Here is a 17,478-nt window from a genome sequence, read left to right as displayed (position 1 = left end):
TTAGATACATCAACTTTTGCAGCAACTTGACAGTATATCATCAACCTGTTTCATGGTAACTGCTTGGCTCCTGTATTTGTGCGCACTTATCATTTCTATATGTTGTTCTATTTTTTGTTTTGCTCCATTATTGTATGGCTAGGTTGCTGCATGTAGGCTGGGTCTGTTGAAGCCATTTGCAAACTCTGCACATTGCGTTAGCGATTTGGCCATAATAGGCTTGGTTTCTGATGCCTTTTAGTAAACTTTGAACGGCGCATTTTAGCGATGTAATTGCTCTTGATCCAGCCCCTACAGTCACATCTGCGAGCAGTTCACCACATCAGCTGATACCTATGGAAAGGGTCTACCTATGTTTCTGTCTCACTTCTCGCATTTTATTGCGTTTAGAGACTGCTGGCTACCTGGCCTGCCATGGTTATAATTAAAGTTACACGCTGCTTTTAAATGTCCAGGTAATATAAATGAGTTTCAAATGGCACATTTTGCATAACAGACTGGAAACCCTGCACTAATGGCCTATTGGTTTTATTTCCAGACCTGATTTAGGCTTGATGTTTTTAACAGGTGGTATTTTTAACTCTTGTATTTTTATGATTACTATTGTTTTGTATGTGTAATGGTTTTTAATTTTAATATCTGTACAATAAACAATACTACTATTGCCAACCCTCCCTTTGGCCTAACAGAAGAGAGAGAATAGCTGGCAAGTAGAAGCTGAGAAAACCCTCCCACACAACATCGGTCAGAGCCCAGGTTTCTTGGAACATAGTAATATCAAACTGTGCATATAGCCTGACCAGTAAATTTAGAAAAATGATAAGCATAACAGCAATGTTCCAACATACTAAATCTAAAACAGAGGGCTCTATCTATAATTCCCACTATGGTCGTCATTCCACAAGGTCCAACTTAAACCCATTGTTGTGTGGTGCAATTGGTGGACTTTATATTAATGCAGTGGTCTTCAAACCTTTTAATGCCAATCCCCAAGTGAAAATAAACATTTTGAGCCCCCCTATGTATTTTTCAAAATTATTCTATCGAACTGGCAATGTTTAAATATATGTGGGTATATTATACGTTGCAGGTAAGTTCTGTTATTGTTTTAAAAATGCACTCAAATACATGACACCAAACATAGGGCCTGATTCTAACTTTGGAGGACGGTGTTAAACCGTCCCAAAAGTGGCGGATATACCACCTACCGTATTACGAGTTCCATAGGATATAATGGACTCGTAATACGGTAGGTGGTATATCCGCCACTTTTGGGACGGTTTAACACCGTCCTTCAAAGTTAGAATCAGGCCCATAGTATTCTGATCCGAAAACCTTAATAAGGTGTAAAAGTATTCACAGTGTGATTATTAGAAGTGGGAGGGTTTGAAGAATATTTGGAGTCCCTTCCCTTTTGTGACATACTCCCAGCTTGGATATACAGTAAATGACAAAACTTGCTAGTGTTGACCCCTGCATTAATGTGATGTCAGTCTAGCTCTGTTAAACCTGACAATGGTGGAAAACGATTATGTGACTCTAGAGACTTGAAGCCCTCCTTTCTCCAAAAGGGAGGGGGGTTCACCATTTGTGGGCTAGAATTTGAGGGTGGTGTTTATGGAAAAAATCTAACAGTAACCCACCAATATTAGACTCTTGTTGTAGACTGAGAACACCCTGAAGTAAGATATTATATATGCTATAGAAAACGTTTTTTTTTGGTTTTGCTAATAACTTTGGCACTGTTACATGAATCTTGATAAAATTTTCCAAGAAAATATGACGCTCACTTGAGCATCTGTCTGGAAATTTTTGGGGTGATCTGTCAGACAGGGGCCAAGAAGAATAGGGGCTCCAAAATACTTTTTCCCCATTCATTGTATTAAGGGACTGTTAACTTTGATAGTGCAGAAACCACTGGACAGAATTACACCAAATTTGGAAGAAAGCTAGGGCCTGGTCCAGAAAGTGATCATTTGTGAGTTGTTGTAATCTGTTCGTAGTTTTAGAGAAAATAAAGGAAATCAAAATTTGTACATAAAGGGAATCGAAGGGTTGGCAAACCCTCCCTATCTTGTGCTGAGATCTGATTGACTGCCAAAACTTCAACAAGGAAGTGTTGGCAGCCATGTTGGGACTTGGCTTCAGCAAATAGGAATGAAAAAAACAAAAGTGACCCCTTAGCTCTGGTGTTGGGGTCCCAGAGGGACATCCCCAAAGCTAAAAAGCATTTTCTTTTAAATATTTCCCTGAGATGCGAAGTGAATCTAAGGCTCTGGCGAAAATTACAAACAAAACAGGCGTGGGCTCCTGCACTTGTTTTATAAACAGTCCATCATGTCCCGGGGGAATTCTCACATTCCCATAATGTGGTGGGACCACTCGGGCCCCCCCGCTGCCACAGGGACCACCACCTCCTCGGGGCTTATATTTAAAACAATGCAGGGTTGGGGGCTGTCCGTCCCCTCCGCAGCCCCAGGGACTGCCACCTCCCCACAGCTTAGGTGTTATTAAATGCAGGGAGCCGCGTGGCCCTACTGCGCCCTGAGGACCACAACCTCCCAGGGGGGCCACCACCTGCCCGGGGCTGTAATAAAAAAAGTGAAGGGGTCCATTTCAGCCCCCCGCAGCCCTGGAGACCATGGCAAGGCACAAGTTATAGTTACTTGAGATAACTCTAACTATAACTGTTGAATTTCGATAGTTTTGTACATTTAAATTGTGAGCCTACCTATAACATCCATGTGCCCTCTGTTTTTTTAATTGAATTGCTATGTTTTTTCTTAATCTTGTTTTCTAACTATAACGTCCCAGAAACCTTTGTTTTTTTCAGTGAACATATTCATACACAGTCACACACACACACACGAAGGAATGAAGGGTTTTTTATTACAATTATTTATCCATTTGTTTTTTAAACTGTCATCGACATTTTGCTCCCACATGACACAGCATAGGACAATCAATAGGCACAGTGCTGCCCTAAGCCCTCTTTACTACAAACAACTGCACTTTGTCAGCACACCTGTACGCCTGACTTTAAACATAGTCTATTAGGAACAAACTTGAAGGCACTTTAATTTACATTTTTATGGCCATTACTTGTGTATATTTGAGTGCCTTCACAGTATTCCTTAGTCATCAAGTCATCAAGTCAAGTTGCATTATTGACTCATTATTACAAACTACATTTAACACATTAATTTAGCCTATGAAAAACAAGAACAGATCATTTGAGGGGTAAAATTGGTTCTGCAAATTTTTATCTTGAAATAATATCCACTCATCTTTGTCACGTACACTTGAAGAAGTTGGAGCTCTAGTAATCACTTGGGGTACTGCAGTTTTTGAAGCACTTGCATCTGACAGCTGGGATATCTTCTGATTGCTTGAGGAACTGCAGATTTGTTAATGTCTTGCCACCTTGACACTGCCCAAATTATTCATAATCAAACATACATATGTACATACATGATATTGTACCCAATTGTTTTTTCTTGTATTTTGTTCAACTGTCATTGTTATTTTCCTTCCACCTAGCACATTACATGGCTATGGATCAGTACTGTTCAACCATACTTTATCCTCTTTACAAGCAACTACAATTAACCAGGACACGTGTACATGATTTAAAAAGTAATCTGCTAAAGATAAGTTTGAATACACTTGTATTTCCAATGATTGCAAGTACCTACATGTATATGGGGATGCTATCACAGTACATCTTAACAATAAAGACACATGTTTTCAAAGTTGCAATATTGACTCATCATCATAAAACAGCTTTGGAAAACATAGCCTATAGAAAGAAAGCACACACCATTATAGCAGAAAAGTATGTATCTGTAAATTTATATTTTGAAGCCACACCCTAGACTTTGTGAGGGACATGTCAGGGACTTGCACCTGATTTCAGAAGGAAATCTAGTAACAACTTGTGGTACTTCACTTTTGTGAAGCCCCTTTTATGGGTTATAATCTGGTAATATAACTTAGTGGCGGATCTCCTCAGTCTCCTTATGCAACTGAATACATTTAAAGAGCTTTCCCTTTCTTAGTGAGTGGGAAGCTCTACATGTTTAACTTAAGCCCAAAGGTGTCATCTGCAAATTGTGTGTTAGAGCATCCACATTGTATAGTTAGCACCTTACAGAGCAAAAGTGTGGTCACTTTTTTACTTTATGTGGATGATGTGATGTTATTAGGAATCCCAATAATTCTCCCAACTCTCATTGATGCCTATTTTTCAATTTTGAAAAAAAAGGAGCAAAAAGTAGTGCATGAATTTGATGCTGGCTACAGCATTACAACCCATCTCAAGTTCTTTGTTGATGATTGACTTCGTCTTCATACATCTTTCTATGGGTTGTATTTCTTAGAATGTATTTCCCGAGCACTTCAAAGGAAAAAAACACTGGAAAACCAATGGCTCAAATAAGGGGCTATTTTTGTTTGCATCTTGTTCAGCATCCCCCATTGAATGCAAGGTGAAAACAACATTAATTTGAGTATATGGGGCTACACCATTGCCTCTGGGACTGTAAACATCATTATTTGTGGGGTTTGCCAATGGTACGATTGAGGGATCTTAAATAAACTTCATCAATTGTATGATCCTGTTACCAGCTGCATCAGAATCGTTTATTTTGACCTTGATATGTCAAGAATAGGAAGTCAATGACAAGATTTATCCATTATGTCTGTGGACCTTGCTGAAGTTCAATTTTAATGTGAATTTAATTCATGTACTATTGTGGGGTGTGATAGTCCATGATTTAGCTTTACAAAGGCCAAAACAACCTGCTGGCAGTTAATGATGCTTCATCCTACAGTCAAACAATGTGATTCCATATTTACAAGCTTTGTTTGTCTATTAGTGCTTCCAATTGTGGAGAGAGTATTCAAATAAATAAAATTATATGATAGATTGCCAATTGAAATTAAAGTGTTTGTGCCATTCAGCTTAAAATTAGAAATCAATTATTAGATGTCTTCTTAACCTATTTTAGCTTTAGGCTATGCATTTCACCTTGTGTTTAATTACTTATGCTACAGAACTAAGAGCCAGATTTATGCTGTACTTGCGCCGTTCCAAAGCCACATTAGCGTAATTTTTTTTTTAATGCTAATGTGGCGTTGAAAGGGGAAAAACGCTGCACCATATTTACAAAGCGACAAAATGCTTCCACAAACAGGGCCGTAAAAATGGAACAAAGGAATCAATGAGATTCCTTTGTAACATTTTTATCTGCATTTTTTAATGCCTGCTAATTGCAGGCGTTAAAAAGAGGCCCTTATTGATTACAATGGGCCTCTGAATGCTTTGCAGGATTAGCGTCATATTTTTTTACGCTAATCCAGCAAAGCGCCGGACTAGGGTAAAAAATTATGATGCTATTCCCCCCTGGCTACCTCCATGGTGCGTTGTATTTTAAATACTGTGCTACCATGGTGGCGTTTGTGGGGCACTAAGGGGTGGCACAGCACTAGGTGCAGCACCACTTTTCATAAATCTGCCCCTAGATACTTTGTCAAGATAGGAAAAGATTTTTATGTGAGAGATGAGCCCAAAAATTACTTACTCTAGACACCCCCATAAATCTTTACATGTTGCAAGCAGAAACCTTTAATAGATTCTAGCCATTATGCCTTGTTAAACAATTTATTTGTTGAATTGTAAGGTTTATTATATTAAGATTTGAATTGTAATTGCATTCTCCTGAAAATCGTTTTTACACTATCATATCTATAGAACATTTAATTTATCTTCCCACAACTAATAATTAACGAAGCGCAAATTAATACCCATATCTAGAAAAGGTATAATGAATAAGGATACTTGGATTCTAAATATATTTCATAACTGTCATGTTTTTATAAATGTGTTGTGAAAAAATGATTTGCTTTAATGTTTTACTGTGCATCTTGTTTTGAGAAGCAAGTTGCTGTACAACATATTATATTTATGGTTTCTTTGAGAAATTGAAATAAACCTGAACATGGCTATGCCTATCTAGCAACCATCCAGATGTCAGGGGCCTGATTTATGCTTTCGGATTGATTAAGTACCATTGCTATGGTTGAGTACTTTACTCACACCATGGAGAGGTTACTCTGCAGGAGAGGGTCGTGGGGCTTTGTTGTGGCAGGGCAGCATTGGAGGGTTTGGGGAGTGCGGGAGGCAAATTATTATTTTTTTTACATTTAAATCTCTTGTCTGGTTCTCCACCACCACCGCAACCTCCGCACTGCTCCTCTCCTGCTCTGCAGGCATAGGCTTCCAGCCTGCCCTGCAGCTAATCCTGACACTGCACGAAGCCGCACTCGGATTGGCTGGGAGTGTCCAGCCGGGGTGCTTTCAGGCAGACTGGAAGCGTGTGCATGCTCTTTCCAGTCGGGCAACTGTGTTGCTGGGCTGGAGAGAGCCTACTCCGCACGTATGTTTGGCTGGCCCGAGACAGCCAGACAAACATACATGTGCACTGATGGGGAGAGCTGTGCACTCCCCCTGAGTTCTCGTTATCCCTAATGCCCCTCCCCCTTTTACAATAAAAGGATAATAAACCTAGTTCATTATTGTTTTGTAGTTAAGGTTTTGCAGCTGCTGCTGCTGGCAGGGGGCACCACTCCTCTGCCATTGTGGAGGGGCCGTGCATGGTACTCTGACTGCCAAAGTTACAGATGTTCAGCTGCCCAGCGAATGTTCCTGTGAATGCATTGAAAGCTTGATGGAAACTCCTTCAATATGATTAAGCAGTTTGTCAAACATTGAATAATTTTTTGTTTTATCAAAAAGAAAATCCTAAAATTGAATACTCGTTTTGAGAATAAAAACTAGAATGACCCACTTGCCATTGGGTAGTTCTACAATGGTGTTGGTATCATTTTACAATTTTCACTGCGTTTCGATGACGGACAGTAAAACTGGCTATGGGTTCATGGGTGGGCAAACAACTGGCCAAATCTCCAAAGGCCTTAATTCAGTTGAGCTGAATAGTGAGCCTTTGGACACATACCCAGAATGGTCACCCCCCACTGTGATGACATTCAGTACTAACTGAAGTGCAGTGTGCAGACTGTAATGATCCCAATTACTGAGTGTTCTCTGGAATGTACTCAGGGTGAATGAGAGCAACAGAACTAGAATCTAAGCCCTAGTCTAGGGATGTTTGCAGAAACCAATCAATTCAACCAAATAGAAAACCATTTGTGTGACGAGGCTACACATTGGATGGCAAACATAGTAAAGACCACCTTTCAGAACCCAAAACACTTTGGGACAGATTTCTGAAAAACTGGCACAGTGGAGCATAGCAAGTCACCTTGCTGCACTGCTTCACTTGGAAAGGGCAGGAATGCACCATTTCTAAGAAGTATGTGCAAGGGTGTCTGTGTTGCATGCAGGACTGTTGTTTTTACAGGAAAATACACCTTCCTGTGTAAAAACAATACTGGGAGTTCTATGTGTCGTGCAGAATGCATACAAAAAATAGGAGAAATAAAGATAATTCTCCTTGTTTCACCTCACATGGAGAGGTGTAAGGTTTTGGTGCATCCTCAAGTTCACCGGGGATGGTAAATCTGGGAATGTGTCAAAATCCATGGGAGTTGCGTGGGACCTCCTACCACAACATCAATGGAACACCTCTGTTGCAGAATGATTTGCTCTGCCTTTCCTTATTTCATATGTATGAGGTCATGCAAAGCCACTCAACGTGGCTTTGCATGGCCTCATAGATATGGTTGCAAGCAATGCATTGCTGTTCCTGCACAAAAAGTGGCACAGAGGCCACAAAGGGGGCTTATAAATATGTCCCCTTGTCTCCCATGCAGACATAAAATGGAAAGCAAGTAAACACAAGGGTACTCCTGCTAAGAGGGAAACTGAAAGCACTAGCACCCAGCAACATAAGCTGAACATACAAACAAGCTGAAACAAAGCTGATACAGCTGGCCTTTCTCATAGTTGGAATATTCAGACTGAATACTAGTTGTCATTCTAAAGTCAGGTGCAACTACTTTAAGCGTTCTTCACAAGGCTCAGTGGTGTGGTTTAAACATGTGTACTTTCATACAAATGTTTGATACTCTAAATATTCGTGCTGTCTTTCTATAGACTGAATAAAAACCCCAAATCAGGGGCCAGTATTACAACTGTCAATAAATGTCCTTATTGCTATGGAACTCAGTAGAATTCAATATTAGAAGCCATTGTAAACACCAGTTCCATCAAACGTACCTTTTGCAGACCACTTTTTAAAGATTTGCACAGTTGCAAAATGCAGTTGCTAATAAGGATACATTATAGCTGATCTTTGATGATCCCTTGTCCTGTGCAGTATTAGGAGAAAGTAAAATGTCAATGATAGTTGAACAAAAGAAACTGAAAAAGCAATCAAACCGATTATGATTTTTTCAGAAAACATGAGCATGGCAAGAAATTCACAAACCTGCAGCACCCCAAGTCATTACTAGATGTACCACTTGAGTCAGATGCAACTGCTTCAAAAGTCTTGCACAAAACGTTTAAATGTACTCACAAAGCTGGGTGGGTGTAGTTTCAATGTATACATTTGCAAACATTCTGTTTCTACTCTCATGATTTGAACTAACTTGTTTTCTGTAGGCCAAATATATTTGTCAAAGATGGTTTGTGAGGATGAGGATTACAACTTTAAAAAAATGTCTTGAATACTATGGAACATTGTGCTGCTACCAAACATAAATAGGTACAAACAGTCATTGGTAAATTCAGGTGTTTCAAGCTTTCTCTTTGCAGACGACTTCTTAATTGAAGGTAAATTTGTGTGCATACAAATTAAAGTTGTTTACCTTTAGGAAAGGTTTTGGTTGAACTGTGCTTATGATTTCAATTTGATTTGGTATGAGTCACCAAAATGTTAATGACAGTATTGGATAAAGAAATTTGACCAAAAGATCTTTATATATATATATATATATATATATATATATATATATATATATATATATATATATATATACATATATATATATATATATATATATTTTTTTTTTCACTATGAACTATTTGGAAAATTTGAGGCTCACAAGACATTCCCAAACAAGGAGTACCAAAACTGTTTCTAAATGTCCCTCTTTAGTCAGATGCAACTGGTTTTATATGTGTAATATTGTAGCTTTCCAATAGATGTCTTGATTGTTATGGATGACTGGATGTTACTGGGGACTATAAATAGGTACAATAAGTCACTGGTAAATACAAGTGCCTCCAAGTTTCTAACCTTGGCTGACTAATTTTAGCTGGACACATACATAAAAAACACCAACATGCAGTCATACACAGTGAATGCAGCCAAATGGACCATAGCCTTATGCTGTGCACACTGGTGGAAAGAAGCATAACTTGAATGACACTTGAACAGATAAATAGACAAAGAAGATTGTCTAAAAGCCTATATATATATATCTATATATATGTATATATATATATATATATATATATATATATATATATATATATATATGTACATATATATAGATATATATATATATATATATATATATATATGTACATATATATAGATATATATATTTATGATGCTTTGGAGAAATATGGAACTGGCAAGGCCACTAAATCTGTCTTTAAGCCAGACCTAATAAAAAACACTCAAATAATAGGGCAAATAAGTATATTTCTTGGGCTACGTTTTAAGGGAGCGTTTGGAGAAATATTGGTTCAACTAGTCCCACGGAATATGACACAAAATCTGTAATGCACAGCCGTTATATATTTGGTGATGATTAAAATGACAATATACCAGAAGAGTTTCACTCCAGTTTAATCATTTATTGTTCTTCCACTGACGGTAGAATCGTCACAGATGACAAACATAATTCCCATGTAATGCTCAATTTTTCAGAAGACTCACAACTTCTATATCTCAGTAGACAACATATGTAGACACAAATACAGTACACCAGAACTCTACAGGTTGAGCCAGCCCTACATGGAGCCAATAAATGCAAGTTATTTTTACTTCTAAATTGACCATTACTTAGAACTTGCCATCATGTAATATTACAGCAACATATTTCCCTGGTCTTAGACTGACCAGAAAAATGTCATGAATAACATCAAGTGGGAGACTCTTGCAGCTCATACCAGCAACCACTGGACTGGGTACCAAGGAAAGTACCATTGTAAATAGTGCCAGTGATACTAGGTAAAGCACATGTGACCCAGGACAAATTGTCCTGCAGATGACATTAAAAAATAGGCAGAGGCAAGCCTTTTACAAATAAAATAAGGATCTGATGTAAAGTGGCTATTGTGTAGCAATTCAGCTGAGCGCGGGGTCAGCATAAGTGTACATGTGAATCAATCTGTAGTTGTATGGTGGTAACGCAGAAGAGTAAATGCTGCTGGTGAAACGTGTCAGTCAAGTGTCCCTTGTAAAGGTATGAGCTGAGATGTAAGTGAATGGGACTGTGCCTTACACTTTCAGCAACATGCCAGAGTGGGAAAAAGTAGTTTTATTCAAACATTTGAGATAGCACAAAAGAGTAGTTACTAACAATAATGCATATCACAAAGCAAGTATAGACACAGAAGACAAAAGATGGGATAACTGAGGAAAACTACCAGGATAATGCAATCAGTTTCATAGGGAAAACATTACATGCACTCTGAAAACCATATTTTTTGGAAGATGGACTGCTGTTTGTATATAGCACTGCTGAATATACACTGGTGAATGCTGGAGGATGCTTGTTTGGCCAGAAGGGAAGTGCTGCATGCATTGACCCTCTATTACCATCTGCTTGCTGACCTATCTTGTGGTGTGGAGAACTAAGGGCCAGATTTATCAAGGTTTTTTGTATTCGCAAACAGTGCGAATGCCCGTTTGCGAATGCAAAAAGCCAGTTCAGAATGTATGAAAGACATTCTGAACGCAATTTTAAGGAATCGCAAAAATAGCAATTCCTTAAAATTGCGACCCTGTTTAGAGACTCTCTAAACAGGGTCGCTAAATAAATAAGAAATCACAAATAAGGATTCCTTATTTGCGATTTCTTAGCACATGTATGAAGCCATTCTTAAATGCGATTTGGGCATTTAGGAATTGCTATTTACCACCAGGTTGAACCTGGTGGTAACCATGTGCAAAATTAAAAAATGCACTTAAAATGGCATGTGTGCACCATACATGTCCCAAAACATTTTTTTGGGGTGCAGCAGAGGGGGCCTTAGGCCCCCAACACCCTCGGGTTTTGCATTTCCAAAACTGCAATTTCTGGTTAAGAAATCGCAATTTTGGAAATGCAAAAAATTCGCAGATATGGGTTAACAGGCCCATAAGTGCGAATCGGGACAGATTCTCTATTTGCGATTCGGTAATAGCATTTGCAATTGTTAAGAAATCGCTATTACCGAATGGCAAAAATCATACATACCTTTTTGCATTTCTGAAATAGCGATTTCTTAAAAATCGCTATTTGAGAATCGCAAATCGGTTGTATGATACATCTGCCCCTAGGTAAAGACTTCCATATCTGCCAATGATGAAGGCAAAATGGGACAAGGTATGATCATGTTAGTGTCAAACTATGTCATGAAACAAACCATAATGTTTTCCATATGCATACTTTGGGGTGACCGATGATGCATTCACTCCAACACACGTTGATACTCTGTACAGCCCACTCCAATGATGAAATGATGAAGGTCAGCAACATAATTTCTCACTTCATGGAGATCCACGCACTGATAACTTTCATGCCTTTAACATGTATAACTGCATGATGTGTAACTAATAAGGTGTCACCTCATTTTTCATGTTACTGCATGCCTCACCTCTTGTCATCTGCCAGAGAACCTAGGCCATATCAGTCTTTGTGCACATGAAAGGTCTTTGAATCATCAAGTCTACATTTGTCATTTGGAATGCAAGTAGTAGCTGAACGGTGTCTGCTGAAGATCTGAGATGACACAGTGGCACTGAGGACAGCAGTTTTCTTGCTATCAGCTTGTGAAGACAATAGTGGCAATAGGGCTGATGTGACAACAGGCATAAATAAGTTCCTGCGAGGCAAGTAGATACTTCTAAAGCATCTCAGGAGGAGTTGTGGGAGCTACAACAATAGGAGCTGTATCTTAAGCAGATGTCAGTTGAGACCAAACATAGAAGGCTACACGTATACTGAGCATGATAATGGTATAACAGGAATTAAAAAGGGGATACATTGTGTGCAGTCTACTCTAATGGTTCAATTAGAGAGTGTTTTCCGTAGGCTTGGATGAAAGCATGTTGTTCTACAGGCTCATCATAAGTCAGTGACAAACCGCAGAAGGAAAGGCAGCTTTGTACTAGTTTCAGCAATCCATTGAGACAGAGGTCTCCCTGTCATACAATGTATTAAAAGTTAGCATGGGTGATATTGACAAGATATTGGAGATGCAACTACAGAGTCTTCAAGAGGTATTAGACATATGTGATATTATGCTGTTAGAGCTTGGTTATGAAATGGCTAAAGTGGCCCAAGAAGTTGTAGCCTTGTCTGTCAGTCAGTAGACATGTGTCCTGCGCCACAGAGTTACAGTATAAGTAAAGGCCCACCTTTCAAGATTTTACCTGGCCTCAAAGCAGGGTTAGTCACACAAGCAACTTTGGCAATGTGCTTATGAACAAAGTACACCCAGCTGTCAATACTTTCCACTTCAAACTATCAGCCCCCTTGATGTTACTGGAATCGTCAATGGTATTGATAATAAATGCTTCAATTAATTTCTAGTAATTGCATTATTACGATTATGTTTTCACCCTAATTATTTATATAGTGAGGCCCATACAAATCACAGACACACCCAGTTTAAAAACAAATGAACAAAAAAAAGCCTCTCCCCCTATTCTCGACCTCAGTTTTCCTGAATGTAAATCACTCTCAGCTCCATTATGTTGTCCTGTGCCCACAAAAGGTTATGATCAGAGACCATGGACAGTGCTGGAGGTCTTATCCATGCCTGTTTGGTGATGTGGGACTTGGCCGTGTTGTTGCCCTGCCGTACCAGGATGCTCTTAACAGGTGGGCAAATGCGGGCAGTAGCTAATGATCAGGGGTGGGCAGAACTCAAGGAATTTAACTCCTCAGAATTCTGCAGAGTTACATGAACGCTCTGCAACATTCTGAAGAATTAAGCTAATGGGCCGAAATAGGCACCGCATGCTGCTCGCCCTGTGATTTAGTGACAGTACCGTGTTCTGCTCTGAAAAATCAGCACCAATAATACCAGGCAACAAACTAGAGGCACAGCTATTTGAGGTGATTTTGTCTAACTTGAGTAGATTTTGTACTGCAAATAGTCATGACTGCCTGCAAACTCCCATGTTATACATATCTCACTGAATGTCCTCCTAGCAACTCAAAAACACACTATGGAACACCAAATCTACCACACACCCATCAACTTACGGTTTTGAAGTCACCTGTGATAAACAAATCCTCCAAGTGCTGATTGGTGGAATTTGGCAGGAACTTTGCATTATAAGCATAATGTGGAGTCTCAACAATTCTGCCAATTCCGCAGGTGGAATGGAATATTTCACCCACCCATACTGATGATTTGCCCGTAGCTCCCTCCAATTGGAGGACGTCACTTGTTGCACCCTCAACCAAAGACCCTACACCTGTCGTGCACCAATCCAAGCTTCCCATCCCACTGAGCTGGCATCGGTTGTTAAGATGATAAGTGACTCTGACATTAAGCTGAGCCCTTTCCTGATGTGTGAGGATTCTATCCAGAAGAAGGCTCCTATCTCATGATAGTTGTCATCAGAATCCTCACAGTTAACCTGAAATACAAGGGACTAGTGAGCCAGAATGTGTCATACCATCCTGTTCAGATGGACCCTGGCCCACGGCACCAGAAAAATGTTTGCAGCTAGGTCGTCCTGCAGCTGTAAATAGGCTAATGCAGTTCAATTGTGCTGCACCGTAAATTCTGGCAAATGTGAGTGGATATTTACAAGTCTCTTCTCTATCAGAAAAATCAATCCTATGCTGATTGAATCCTTGCACCAAGGAAAGTCTCATCCTGAGAAGGCATCATATGAGAATTGTTAGAAATGCGGGTTCTCGTTGGCTAGGGTATGCACCTAAACCAGGCAGAACCCACCCACTCTAGTCAGGGCAAGGGAGTTACACATCCAAGATAACCCCTGCTCACCCCCTTGGAGCCTGGCACGAGCAGTCAGGCCTATCCCGGAAGCAATGTGTAAAGCGTTTGCACAACACACACAACACATGTGACGTACTATCCCCACCACAAAGGAAACACAACATCAGATTACATAAAAATAAACTGTATTGTACACAACATTATTAGACCAAACACAACATGTCAGTAATACCCTGCTATCCATGCAGTTGTCAGAACGTTGCACAATAGTTACTCTGCAGAAACCAGCAGTAGACACACAGGTTAATTATTATTCTGCAACATAAGCAGTAGTCCGGAATCACATTACTAAATGAATGCATTGTCATAAAAATACTATGAATACCCATACCAGGAACATTAGAAAGCATTTGGCAAGTCATAAAAACATATCAGCATGTCATGGCCATAAAAGGAACATCAGCACATATATGTCACATCCTAAGGGAAAACAGGTTAGCATACCAGTCCATAATGCCCATTCCAGGAACATTTGAAAAGGTAGTTCCATAAAGAGTAACTGTCTCTATGATGAAAAGGCACTTCAAGTGCCACGAGGTAGAACAAGGGGGCTCCTGGCACACCTCTGCACCATACGAGGACCTGGTATTTGGGGGTAGGAGGGTGGTATACCCCGCCTCCATTTTTATATAGGGTTTCCTCCTGGGGCCTGCGATCTCTAGGGCCTCCTCCCCGGACCACGACTGGCCCTCCCGGGGGGAGGAGCCCAAAACAACAACAGGGAACCATGAGGTGCGAGAGGACTCCAGCGAGGCTTTCACCCCGCCTGCGGTCTCTTAGGGCCAAATCAAGGCTCCGATGGGGCAGGGGGAACCTCCCGTGAGGCTTTCTCCCTTTCGCCGGTTCTCCAAAGCACAGATGAGGGGCCTGGTGGGGCGCCCGTCCTTCAACAAGGAGAGATGACTGCCTGGGCCGCAGCAGTGATTGGGCTGAGGTGAGGGCCCTCTGGTGTCCCGGGGGCTCTCCTTGAAATGCACTTCTCCCCGGGGCACCGCTAGGAGCGCATTCTCTCCGGATGTCTATCTTAGTGCCCCAGGGGCCCCGAACAGCACGAGGCACTCGCGCTGTTGGAAAACAGCCCACCCGGGCTGCGGACGTGATTCCCAGGGCACCAGAGCGCTTTCATAGCGCGAAGTGAGCCAAAAGAAAAGCGCTCCCAAGGCGCTTCACGGTAATTAAACAGAGCGCTTTCAAAGTGCTGGGGGCATAAAGAGAAGCACTCTCCAGGCGCTAAACTCATGAAAAGAAAAGTGTTTCTCAGCCGCTTAACCAGTGGAGTTCGAGAGGTTATAGAGGTTAGGGGCACAGCACCTAGCCTCTGGGGACACAAAAGGGTAGACCACAGGGCAGTGGAGCCCAGCAGCAGGCCAGCACAAAGGAGGATGCAAAAAGTAGCAGTTCCTCCAAGTGACCCAGCAGGTCACAGGTCATCACAGCAGCAGCAGTCCACGGCGGTTCCTGGTGAGTCCCTCCAGCAGCGTTCTGTGTCCAGTTGCAAGTACACTAAAGTGTTCCCAAGGTGTTCCAAGTTGAGGTGAAAAAATCACCTGTACTTGTTCTCAGTTTTGCAGGGGTTTCACAAAGAAGGAGAGAGGATGTTCCAACCAGTTACAACTGGTTCTGGGAGTGCCCCCTCTCTCCTCCAGCACAGGCTCCAATTGGGGTTAAACAACCCTTTTGTGTGAGGCCAGGACACCGCCTTTATAGATGCATGTGTGCCCCACCTCCCCTTTTTATCAGCCCAGGAAGATTATTCAAAATGCAGATGCCCCTCTGTGACACCTCCACCCTCCCTGTGTGTAAAGGAAAAACTGGCTGCAAGGTGAACATTATGAAATGGAAGGTCTTTACTTACTGGGTCACTCCTATTAGGTCTAGAACGGGCCTGTACTCTCCTTTTTGCCTTCTGTTCCAGAAACAGAATAAACTCCCTTGTCCCTTTCTGGTGCAGAAACTTCTACCATTGCCCTTTTTTTCAAGAGGGGTAAATAGCCAGATCACAAGACCTCTCTCTTTATTGGATTCCTGAGAAAAGAGGTAAGTAGAGTTCCTGAATCTCAAGGTTTTTCAATAGACTCAATCACTTTGCCTCTCCTGAGTAGATTGAGCACCCATTCATCCATGATAGACTCCTGCTAAACGCTGCCAAACTCCAGCAACCTCACTTCAAAGAAGACGAGACTAATCAGGAATGGTTTTTGCTTGCTGCTACCTGTTTACCAGAGTTATAAGTTTGGGTGGATTTCCTAGGCTGAAACCTTTTTCTAGAACAATGACCCTTTAAATTCTTCCAAGAAAAAGCGATGTAGCCTCTGTTCCAGGACCTATAATATATGGAGGCTGACCCCTTATAGGAAAAAGTATGCTTCCTGTCTTTGAAAGACTACAAAATGGTAGCATCCTACTGATCTCTAAATAACTTCTTCCCCTTGATGGAAGTTGTCCAGCCCTGCATCTCCAAATGCCAGCGTGCCAGGATGGAAGCACCGAAAGCCACTGTTTAGCTAACAATGTTTCTTCTTGTTCCATTTGCAGGAACAAATCAGAACAGTCAACACTCTCCTGGATGGCAGTAGTGATAGCGCTTCAGAGCTTTAATAAGTGAACTTACAAGGAGACACGCTTAGGTCGATGAACCTTTGGACCACGTTCGGGGACTTCCCAGGACGAGATGTCTTTTTGGCATTACAGATCAATGAATCAGTAACCCAATCAATAATCACAGTAATTAATCAACAAGTTAATCAATAAAATTTAATAAGTTGAATACACCATGACCTTTCAGTCATGAATAACCACGCCAGCTTACTTAAGTGTTAGGATATTCATTTCCCTATTTATTACAATCTAATATCATGTTTATTAGTCTCAATAGCAATAAGCTCATCATAACCACTATTAATTGGCAATCAAAATACAACTTAATTAATGCATAGATTATGATCATTTAGTAATCAGGGCATCGCTATTTATCAATTTATCAAATTCTCATTAGTACATGATTCAACAAAGCAAGAACTCAGTCATTTGTCTATTTGTGTTAGATTTTATGTGAACACCTTAACTAACCTCGAATCAGCATCAGCATGTTGGGCTTCATGCAAAACAATTTAGTAAACACGAATTTAGAAAACATCTAAACTATGGCCTCTATCAAAGTAGCAGTTGCTACCTAGAAAGGAAAGGCAAACAGACAATTACAATTTTGCATTGGATAGTTACCAGTCCAACGGATCAGCAAGCAGTGTCAGTCTTTGTCC

The sequence above is a fragment of the Pleurodeles waltl genome, chromosome 8, assembly GCF_031143425.1.
Source record: "Pleurodeles waltl isolate 20211129_DDA chromosome 8, aPleWal1.hap1.20221129, whole genome shotgun sequence".
Lineage (NCBI taxonomy): Eukaryota > Metazoa > Chordata > Amphibia > Caudata > Salamandridae > Pleurodeles > Pleurodeles waltl.
Note: the sequence above shows the minus strand (reverse complement) of the source record.